Here is a 12,296-nt window from a genome sequence, read left to right as displayed (position 1 = left end):
CCGCTTTGGATTTATTTTCCCCGTTTTTTTTAGTACGTTCTATAGAAAAATGAATGGCGTCAACCCTTGCAAAAATAAAAGTACTCATACAGCTACGAAAAAAATGACTTTAGGAAGGAGGAAAGGGAAAACATATAAAAACGGAGGCAGAAAAACAAAAATAGTTCTAACCAGAAGAGGGTAATCACATATTTCATAAATGATGTAAGATAAATTGACTTTGCTTTCTACCTTCTTATTTTCGTACTGCTTTTCTGAATGTCCTGTTGTAAGTAACTCGAGCTCGGGGGCTGGTGGAGATTTTGGGTGAGATGTGCTCAGAATCCGATCTGTCTTGCCTCAACCAGTCGTCGCTCGCACATTTGTGCTCCTGCATCCAAGTTTATGCTCAACCTCTGATAATCACACACTGATTTCGCTCCATGTTTTATTACCGTCCCACATGTTCTCCGCAGGTACGGCAGCGATCGTTAAGCCGCACACAGCATCCGCCACGCTGCGCGTTAATCTCGTCCTGCTGTACACAGTCGTAAAAAAGTCGACGGCAGAATGTTTTCCTGTCCTATCACTCTCCCAAAAAATACTAGCCCCATTTATTGCTAAAACAAGATCCTCACAAGCAGAAAACACACATTTATTTCGAGCAATGTCAATATTGCTACAGACCATTTTTTATTTTTTTTAAATTAAATTATATTCTGCTAATGAGCAGACGCCATAATGCGATTGCTGGGGATGGAGCTGCCGTCAAAATGTTTCAAACTTTGCAATGTAAAGTTACCCTACATATCTCCTTTTGAATTTGGCACAAGGCCTGACATCACACACAAAATCTCATTGTAAAAAAAAAAATTTAAGGTGTGAACATGGTCTTAGTTAAGGTGTGAACATGGTCTTAGTTAAGGTGTGAACATGGTCTTAGTTAAGGTGTGAACATGGTCTTAGTTAAGGTGTGAACATGGTCTTAGTTAAGGTGTGAACATGGTCTTAGTTAAGGTGTGAACATGGTCTTAGTTAAGGTGTGAACATGGTCTTAGTTAAGGTGTGAACATGGTCTTAGTTAAGGTGTGAACATGGTCTTAGTTAAGGTGTGAACATGGTCTTAATGAAGATGTGAACATGATCTTAGGGTGTGAACATGGTCTTTAATTAAGGTGGGAACTTTGGAGTCCCTGAGGTGGTGGTATACAGTATATTGTTCCGTAAACTGCTTAGTGTCCGTGAAGCTCAGCTCCTATTCAAGTGAATGGGAGCAAAGCTGCAGTACCTAAAAACGACCACTATGCGGTGTATGGAGCAGTTATTTTATGGTGCTTGGATCCGTGCAATTTCGCCTCTGACATACACTGTGGTCTGCTTAGACCATGTGCACAGTGATAAGTTGCATGCTGAAGATTTCCGGATGTATACCTGTGATCGAGGGCTCTAACATACACCTCTGTATGATCATACAATGGCATTTATCACCTATTAAAGGCGCTGGCTGTTCACCCTTTGAGGACAATTATTTTGTTTTTTTACTTGCATGTATTTTGGGCTAAAAAACATCTATTTTGCATTTGGGTTTCATTATTAATTTTGAACTTTCTATAGCTTTCTTTTCATGCTGTTTATTGCTGGCTGCAGAATGAGTTAACGGTGTATCCATCAGTGAGCTCGAGTTTGTAACTCTTTTTTTCTGAGCTCCTCTTAGCTGATTTATGACCACAGACCACATCAAAGTGGAATGCGCAGGGAAACTAAGAGCCTGTGAAAACCGAACGATACAAAAGGTTTTAATGAAACCAAATTGCAAAAATTCTTTTTTTGCTCCAAATTTAAGTAATTAAAACAAAATTGACTCCAAGATGGACTACCCCTTTAACTCCTTGTTTTGCTCTAACTGTCAAGGGAAGCACATACAGGAATGCTGTCCGATATCACACCGATCGTGGGCCGAGTTTTCAGAAACTGGAAACCCCTTTAAGAACCTGTGTAATGGCTCTCTGCTGTAGGTATATAATGGTTTTAAAGTCTTAAAGGCGTTGTCCGGACATAAGCTACAAGTCTACAGTCACATAGTGCGCACTGTGAGGATTCTTCAATGCCGAGAGCAGCAGGTGCGTAACCACATTGATGCGGTTTGAATTCATGTGGTCACATTCCGACTAGACGTTCATGATACAGTCTAGTCGGAATCTGGCCAGAAGTATGCACATTACGTACTTATGGTCACATGACTGCCTGCACCTGGCACTGCAGTGCGCACAATATGAGGATTCACAACTCTGCAGTCACATAGAGTTACTGCAGACTTATATCTTAAGGCCGGACAACCCCTATAAAGGGGTCCATATATGAAATCTAGAACTCCTCTACTCTGTCCTTGTCCAGCTCGAGGCTGTGTCATCCACCCAATAATGATTTTCCATGTGAGGGGACAGTGGCTGTATATAGCATTTACCTAGTGGATACGGGAACCTAAATCAGTGTAATTCCCAGCACCTGTTATGGGACTAAGTATACAATGACAATATTCAATTATTCATAACCATCACATTATTCCCCGGCTCCCAGCGGGGGGATCTAATTGCTAGGTTGTAAATCCCTACCTTTGTTTGCAGGCTTAAAACTGAGCTGAAATCCCCCGGTAAGAGGGTCCAAGTTTCTAGGTGACAATATTATTGTGTCAAAATAATTATGCATTACATTTGCTTCACTTAAAGGGATCTGTTATTTATTCTCTGTGCTTGTTGTTCTCTGTTATCAGCTATTAAGGCTGGGGGAGGCAGGCTGTACAGTGTCTGCGCTCATGAAAACTACCATTGTTAACATATGCTAAAGGGTTATTTTCATAGATGGATATTGTCAGATATAGCTTGTGCAAACGAGCACTTTTGCAATTTACTGCTTATTAAAAATTGCAGCCGTTTTTGAGATATTAACCCTTTTCTTTTGTTTAAAGCTCGTAGCCTAGGAGACCGACCACCGCTGCTAGACAGCAGTGCTTACAAACTTTTCTATTGAGCGTGTAAACTGTTTTGAATCTGCTGTCTAGCTTGTAAGCACTGTGCTTAAGCTGCCCAGCTTCAAAAAGGTTTACACGCTCAATAGAAAAGGGCTTATAAACACGCCACATCTTTTGCTGTCTTGCAGCGGTGGTCAGTCTCCAAGACAACAAGCTATAACGATAAGAAAAGGGTTAACATCTCAAGAACGGCTGGACATTTGAATTAGCAGTAAATTGCTAAATTACTTGTATTTACAAGCTCTATCCGACAATACCAATATGTGAATTTGGGAATAACCCTTTAAGACTTATGCCCCCCCTTCCAAAAAAAGGCGTCCCAACCTATTGCTATTGACCACATAACAGTGCCACATAAAAATCAAGTCCGTGACAGTGGCCTGAAAATAGTGATAGCCATTGTAAGTGCTTCTCTAAAAGCCCCCAAACCATGGTCCCAATTTCAGCAATGACTGGCTGGCCATCTGATGTGTATGGGGGCCCTCCAACCTTTCCCGTTTAGATAATGTCAAAAGGGAAAAGGATTGGGCATGTTGAATTACAATGCCTGATCCTTTTGTCTTTGGGGACTACAAGCAGCTGCCTGATGTCACGGCACTGTTGTCAGGAATCCCGGGTTTAGGGGCTCCTTCCCTATTCCTAAAGCTAGGGGCGCCCTAGCTATCTCTGCTCCCCGGATTACATCTAATGGTGAAGATACTGGGGCCACATGCTTTGCTGAGCTCCTAAATCAGCCCTTATCTGTCCCCTCCCCCACCCAGGAAGTGGGGAGTTGTAGTGTATATGAACACACAAACCAGACTAACAAGGAAAATACCAGTCATACAAATATGCACTCACAAACAACAGAGGGGAACACCGGGAAGTAAAGGAAAGAAAAATCAAATAGGAGAGGATGAGGATATGCACACAGACAAATCACCCAGCAACAGTTCTTAGAACAAAACTCCAAACGCCTCCTCAAACAACCAACACCTTCAACTCTAGAACCAGGCAGTATGAAACTAACACTGGCAATCCCTGATTGCCAGAGGCGAGTATATATAGCAGAGGGGAGTGGCCAACACTGAACAGCTGAGATCATCCAAGTAGGAAAGATCCAGGAGCTTCAACTGAACAGATTAACCCATTAACTGCTAGCTGAAACCTGCACTGTTTAATATGATGGTGAAGTGCTTCTAATCAGTGCAGGAGTACATGAAATTAGACTCCGCTGTCTTCTGGCCCCTCTCTGTCACAGTAAACCCTTGACGCCTAACAGCGGCTTACTTTACTCTTCTCTTTGAAAACACATGCACACTCTGCCGTTTCGAGCATCCATGTGTATGTGGGAGTCAGAGAAGATACCTGTTATGCAAATAATCATTTGGCGGACTGCCATCTAAGGTGTACGGGCACCTTTGCCCGGGACAGCTGTGATGTCATTGGTGCTTAAATAATGGCAGCAAGGACCCTGCTGCCTGGCTCAGTAATTTGTGTATACCTGTTCATGCACGCTCAAACACTGTGTGCGTGCAAGTATTAAGGCAAAAAACAATATGTACAAATGGAGCTATGCTAATCAGGGAGAATGGTCTTCCCATGGGGCATTGTGAGAGAGTAACCATATATAAATTACTATAAGTGTGTAGATAAAAAAGACCTTTCACTTTCCATAAAAATGAATTTCTTTTACTTGATGGAAATGCCCCTGTTCTCCTGAATCCGGCGATGTTTTTTTTTTTCTTTGTTTCTGCACCTCTCCATTCCCGAGAGATGGCCTTCTCTTCGCTGTATATACAGTACAGACCAAAAGTTTGGACACACATTCTCATTTAAAGATTTTTCTGTATTTTCATGACTATGAAAATTGTACATTCACACTGAAGGCATCAAAACTATGATTTAACACATGTGGAATTATATACTTAAAAAAGTGTGAAACAACTGAAAATATGTCTTATATTCTAGTTTCTTCAAAGTAGCCACCTTTTGCTTTGATGACTGCTTTGCACACTCTTGGCATTCTCTTGATGAGCTTCAAGAGGTAGTCACCGGAAATGGTTTTCACTTCACAGGTTTAACAAGTGGGATTTCTTGCCTTATAAATGGGGTTGGGACCATCAGTTGTGTTGTGCAGAAGTCTGGTGGATACACAGCTGATAGTCCTACTGAATAGACTGTTAGCTGTTTTTTTCTTGCCATAATACAAATTCTAAGTAAAGAAAAACGAGTGGCCATCATTACTTTAAGAAATGAAGGTCAGTCAGTGCGAAAAATTGGGAAAACTTTGAAAGTTTCCCCAAGTGCAGTTGCAAAAACCATCAAGCGCTACAAAGAAACTGGCTCACATGAGGACCGCCCCAGGAAAGGAAGACCAAGAGTCACCTCTGCTTCTGAGGATAAGTCTATCCGAGTCACCAGCCTCAGAAATCGCAGGTTAACAGCAGCTCAGATTAGAGACCAGGTCAATGCCACACTGAGTTCTAGCAGCAGACACATCTCTACAACAACTGTTAAGAGGAGACTTTGTGCAGCAGGCCTTCATGGTAAAATAGCTGCTCGGAAACCACTGCTAAGGACAGGCAACAAGCAGAAGAGACTTGTTTGGGCTAAAGAACACAAGGAATGGACATTAGACCAGTGGAAATCTGTGCTTTGGTCTGATGAGTCCAAATTTGAGATCTTTGGTTCCAACCACCGTGTCTTTGTGAGATGCAGAAAAGGTGAACGGATGGACTCTACATGCCTGGTTCCCACCGTGAAGCATGGAGGAGGAGGTGTGATGGTGTGGGGGTGCTTTGCTGGTAACACTGTTGGGGATTTATTCAAAATTGAAGGCATACTGAACTAGCATGGCTACCACAGCATCCGGTTTGCGTTTAGTTGGACCATCATTTATTTTTCAACAGGACAATGACCCCAAACACACCTCCAGGCTGTGTAAGGGCTATTTGACCAAGGGGGAGAGTGATGGGGGGCTACGCCAGATGACCTGGCCTCCACAGTCACCAGACCTGAACCCAATTGAGATGGTTTGGGGTGAGCTGGACCGCAGAGTGAAGGCAAAAGGGCCAACAAGTGCTAAGCATCTCTGGGAACTCCTTCAAGATTGCTGAAAGACCATTTCCGGTGACTACCTCTTGAAGCTCATCAAGAGAATGCCAGGAGTGTGCAAAGCAGTCATCAGAGCAAAAGGTGGCTACTTTGAAGAACCTAGAATATAAGACATATTTTCAGTTGTTTCACACTTTTTTGTTAAGTATATAATTCCACATGTGTTAATTCATAGTTTTGATGCCTTCAGTGTGAATGTACAATTTTCATAGTCATGAAAATACAGAAAAATCTTTAAATGAGAATGTGTGTCCAAACTTTTGGTCTGTACTGTATGTCAAGGCTTTTTGGCCAACTGGGTGTGGTCATCAAGATATAAAGATGTTGAGGACCACACCCACTTGTATAACAAGACTAGACTTATATACAGACAAGAAGGGGCCATATCTCAGGAACGGAGAGGCGTAGGAAGAAATGGAAAACAACACTGGATTCAGGAGAACAGCGGCGTGTGCATCAGGTAAACAACAATACATATTTCTGGAAAGTGGTAGATCTTGTTTAAGCATAGATGCACTTGAAAGTTAAAATAAAATAGCAAAGGACTTGGTGAATTTGACAATTTGGGTGGAGCTACCCTTGAAAAAGCCAAATAATGTGATTTCTAATAGTAATACAAAGCAGATACAGTCTGTTTCGTGGCATGCAAGAGGTTAAAAACAGACGTTAGCAAACTCAGTGCACCGTGTAGAGCTGTTCCCCCTGCTCGCACCCCGCAGTCCTTCTCCTTGCCCACACTGCCGGCTCCTGAAAGCGAGATTGATGCGGCTGTCCATTAAAAAGCCGCCAGGTGCTTGCAAGCAAATGACTGGAAAATGTTCTCAAAACCAAAATAGCATACTTAAAGACTCCAAGGGGACGTCTTTACCCAAACAGGGCATTATAAATGACTGTTTTACTGTCTTTTTTTTTTTTCGCTTCCTTAATATTCTGGAATCAGAGAATAGTCTGTGATGTGAGCGTATGGCCATGTCTGTTGTCTGATCCATATATCTTAGGGGTATATGGAACAGACATGATCTTCTCAGTGTTTTCTGGTGTCCTGTGCATTTAATTGGCATACTAAAATAATTCTTTAATTAAATGTATTTCTTTTTTTTTTTAGAAAAATATGATTAACAAAAAGCAGATGAGTTTGGGGGATAATCTTGTGTTATTGATGTCTTGCTGCTCTGACCACTTACAGCATGGAAGGGGAAGGATACACTTTAGATGAAAGTTGTCTGACCCTACTGATAATAGTGGGGCTAGACCACCATCTGAGGCGTACGGGGGGCCTCCTGAATATCCCACAACAGATCATGTCAGGGGTGATGAGGATTGGGCCTCTACAATTTTAAAGGCTGATCCTTTTGTCTTCTGGAAGATAAAGCAATGCTTGAAGAGTCTGGCAGCAGCTTTTTTAACACATGAGCACTTGACCGAGTCAGGGAGGCGAAGGCTTGGGAAGTGCTATGACACACCCAGAGCACTTAAGTCTCTTTTGTATATAAATTAAAAGAGCAATTTTTTTTATATATACACTGCTCAAAAAAATAAAGGGAACACAAACAACAGAATATAACTCCTAAATCAAACTTCTGTAACATCCAACTGTCCACTTAGGAAGCAACACTGATTGACAATCAATTTCACATGCTGTTGTGCAAATGGAATAGACAATAGATGGAAATTATTGGCAATTATCAAAACACCCTCAATAAAGGAGTGGTTCTGCAGGTGGGGACCACAGACCACATCTCAGTACCAATGCTTTCTGGCTGATGTTTTGGTCGCTTTTGAATGTTTGTTGTGCTTTCACACTCATGGTAGCATGAGACAGACTCTACAACCCACAGAAGTTGCTCAGGTAGTGCAGCTCATCCAGGATGGCACATCAGTGCCAGCTGTGGCAAGAAGGTTTGCCGTGTCTGTCAGCGTAGTGCGCAGAGGCTGGAGGCGCTACCAGGAGACAGGCCAGTACACCAGGAGACTTGGAGGGGGCCGTAGGAGGACAACAACCCAGCAACAGGACCGCTACCTCCGCCTTTGTGCAAGGAGGAGCACTGCCAGAGCCCTGCAAAATGACCTCCAGCAGGCCACAAATGTGCATGTGTCTGCACAAACTGTTAGAAACCGACTCCATGAGGGTGGTATGAGGGCCCGACGTCCACAGATGGGGGTTGTGCTCACAGCCCAACACCGTGCAGGACGCTTGGCATTTGCCACAGAACACCAGGATTGGCAAAGTCGCCACTGGCGCCCTGTGCTCTTCACAGATGAAAGCAGGTTCACACTGAGCACATGTGACAGAGTCTGGAGACACCGTGGAGAGCGATCTGCTGCCTGCAACATCCTTCAGCATGACCGGTTTGGCAGTGGGTCAGTAATGGTGTGGGGTGGTGTGGCGCCCCTGAGGGTTCGACCGCCACAGGGATGCTGCACTTCTCTAATGGAGTGTAGTGTTCCTCCTCTGAGGTAAGAACAGTGTGATGGTCGTGACCCAACCTTTGCATCCAACACCACATTTCTCCACCAGAGGGGGCTAGTATGCACTAGGTGCTGCCTGATATGGAATAACGTCTCAGTCTCCCAAAGGATGAGTGCACACACTTTCTCTGTAGATTAAAGAAAGTTTTATTGTAGCCACAAGAGCTCTGATCAATATTAGAACAGAACTCCCTCCATTGTATTGGGGCACAATTCTTATAGTGTAAATTGTGGGTTGTACATAGTAGGTGGGACATAGGAAGATTATAACATAACCAATCATCTTACAATATAAACAACTAGCATCCAGTCATTAGTAATCAGGCGATTACATAAAATGCTTACCTATGTACTTATATAATTACTTGATGCAATGTACCTGTTTTGTTGGTCAATGTGCTTTCCCTAGATCAACCTGACCTCAAAAGGGCATTTTGACTAAGATAAGCAACCCCTGCAAATTCCACAGTGGCTTGGGTAAACTTTACATCTTTGTTTAGAGATTATTGATTAATCTTATTATAATCTAGTTGTTTAAGCAGCATATTTTACTACATTGGTTTATAGGAGTGTTAAAGGGTTATATTAAAAGGGATTAATTGATATGGTATACTAATTTTCCTATCATTTTCCTCTCTCTGATAATAATATTATCACTTGTCACTTACACCTCTACATCAAAGTAATAGTATCTTCTGCCCTCTCTCCGAAAAGGAGGGGGAGGAGCAAGGAGAGGTATTTCAGAATTTTCATTTGCCGGAAGGAGATGAACGTTTAAGACGTTCTTGGGTCTTCGGATTTTGTTTATGGCCCACTTACATAATTTTATGAGCAATATGATGATGAAAGCAAACAGACAAATTTGTAGGAACATGTGACCTACACCGACAATCCATCCTCCTATACCTTTAAACCAGTTAGCAGGGTTCAACCATTGTAACCAACTGCTAAAAATGGTTTCATCATCATGGGAATGTTCTTCTCTGAATCTTTCTTTTAATTCCATGGCTTTGGCGATGTGTTTATCTACTCTGACTGAAAAATTGGCATCTACATAGTTGCAACAGGCAGGACCGATTATCTGACACATACCTCCTTGACTGGCCGTTAAATAGTCCAATACTATAGTATGTTGATTTAGTACCTTTGCATGAAACCGAGTTTGATTGTTTAGTATTAGGATGGCATCGAATACTTCATCTGTGACATTATCAAACAATTCTGCTAATTGTTCAATGTTATGAGAATTGTGGATAGCCAATCCTGTAATTGTGAGAGTGAGTCCAAACTTTGTGTACCATGGAGTGTGTATCAAAGGTTGGGTTTTAGCTCTTCTCTTCTGCATCATATGTCTTGGTATCTGATCAAGGTCTATCTCATCATGGGCGATGGTCCATGTAGCTAGGGTCAATCTTGCTAGGGTACATGTACCAACGCCATCATAAGGTAGAAATTTGTAAGCAAAAGTTCCACAAACATAATACATATTTTCTGGAAGAATGATATGTTCTCCACCTAAATGGGATAGTAACCTATAAGAAATTTCAGATGCATACCATATGAGGGGTTGTAACCTCGGGGACGGGCACCAGGGGTGTCTTAGTATTCCTCTTACTGTTTGATTGCATGTATTCGTATCTTCATTATATCCTGAACTATTTATTAAATCATGCAACAAACCTGATGCTCCTTCGGTTAATTCGTATACTAGGCCCCCGAATATAGTAGATCCTTCATTATTTTCTGATGTATAGGGGACACGACTTGGTAGAAATATAACCTGTAATGATTCTAGATTAACAGGTATGGATCCCAACTCATTATTTGTAATATTAATTCTATTACATCGTATGCTGGTAGATCCTGGGCCACATACAGCTATGCTGTGGGGTGTAATGAGGGATAGATCTCGAATCGCTACCCACCATGGTGGAGCTGTCCATCCTGCTATTGGAAGGGACACACGAGTGTTGTTATATCGTGAAGCACTTAGATTTGTGGGGAATGTGAAAGTTTCTTCCAATGACAGGATAAGTTCCTCCATTGGTACAGGAGTAGCTAAGAAAGGCATAGATTTTGAGGATATTGGTGAATGAGTGCATATCCAACAATCTTTAGTTCCTGTGCGCTTGGCTATAGTGTCATGCATATTTAACAATTTATTGTCCCAGGGCTCTTGTAGGTGTTCATGTAACTCCCGTTTACCTCGAAGGAATTCTCTATCATCAAAACACCAAACTATGCACCGGGCTTCATAACCATTCGGTTTACAATAGTATTCTATACAGTCATGAACATCTGGGATACCTCTTTTCTTCCTCCCTCCCAAGAATGGATCTAGTGGTATTATTGGATTATCAGTATCTGTGGACGTAGAACATTCACTTAAACTGTGTAAAAACACCATTATCACCAAAAGACTACATAGGCCTATCACCGCTCCCCAGAGTCTTTTCCTTGCATGTGGTCCATATAACTGCTCATAGAGTGACATCTTCTTCTTTGTTTTATCATCTTCACGCGATGGAAGAACAGCGCTGGAATTATCTTCAGCTGTTACAGCAGCGACTTAGGTGGCAGCCTGAGAGAAGCGTATTTCTGCTTTGTCTCAGACCACAAAAACTTACTTAGGGGTGCAGCTCAGGGTGTGTGGCACAGATGATGTCAGCTGGATCTTCTTTATCTGGCGCAGATGAAGATGTCGTCTCGGCAGTGGGTTGCACTCTTTTGCAGTGAGATGCGTGGATCCACGTCCCTCTTCCTTCTACCTTAACGCTGGTAGGGGTTGTCAACAGGACTTGGTATGGACCTTCCCACCGTTCTGTAAGGGAACCAGATCTCAAGAATTTACGTACCAACACGTAGTCTCCTGGCTGCACCTCGTGACAGGACAAAGTGACTTGTGGTTGCTGTAGATGTACACTCTGGGCAATGTCTTTTAGTTGTTTTTGCAAGCGTAAGACGTAGTCCACATTCAAGGTATTCTGAGCAGCCTGGGCAGTTTCTGGGGGTGAAAGTGGGTGATTAGGTATCTTGCCATACAGAATCTCAAAAGGTGATAACTGTAAAAGACCTCGTGGTGTTATTCTGATATCCATTAATACCAAAGGTAGGGCATCTGGCCATTTCATAGCTGTTTCTTTACAACATTTTGCTAGTTTCTCTTTTATGGTTCGGTTATACCTTTCCACTTTCCCACTAGCTTGTGGGTGATAAGGAGTATGCAATTGTTGTTTTACTCCTATCATTGAACATACTTTTTGGAACACTTTACCTGTAAATGCAGGACCTTGATCACTAGATATTATCTGTGGAATACCATATCTACACACAAATTCCTTACATATCTTTGAAGCCGTTACTTCTGCTGTCTGTGAGGCTGTTGGATAAGCCTCTACCCACCCTGAGAATTGATCAACACATACCAAGACATATTGCAACCTACCAACTTTAGGTAGTTGAATGTAATCAATCTGCAGAATTTGGAAAGGACCCGTGGTTGATGGGAGGTGAGAAGGTGGGGCTTTCACAGCTCCTCCAGCATTTTGCTGGAGACATGTTTGACAAGACAAGCATTTTCTTTTTGCAATAACTGTGAAACCTGGTGCACACCAGTACGTATATACCAAATTTCGCATCGCGGTTTTACCTCCATGGGTTAAACCATGTGCAGCATCTGCTAACGCTGTCAGCAGAGATTTTGGGGCCACTGGTTTACCTTCAC

At 42.4% G+C, this 12,296-nt stretch overlaps 1 protein-coding gene across 3 annotated transcripts in view; it reads left to right on the top strand.

Moving 5' to 3' along the window:
• The window catches only part of LOC141164504 (LON peptidase N-terminal domain and RING finger protein 1-like), a 307,283-nt gene that overhangs the window by 64,695 nt on the left and 230,292 nt on the right, over positions 1-12,296 (top strand). The window lies entirely within an intron of this gene.

This window comes from Phyllobates terribilis, unplaced genomic scaffold (assembly GCF_046119375.1).
Source record: "Phyllobates terribilis strain yellow unplaced genomic scaffold, ASM4611937v1 Scaffold_10__3_contigs__length_209671492, whole genome shotgun sequence".
Lineage (NCBI taxonomy): Eukaryota > Metazoa > Chordata > Amphibia > Anura > Dendrobatidae > Phyllobates > Phyllobates terribilis.
The sequence above is the reverse complement of the archived record's forward strand: the minus strand, read 5'-3'. Positions and strand labels throughout refer to the sequence as shown.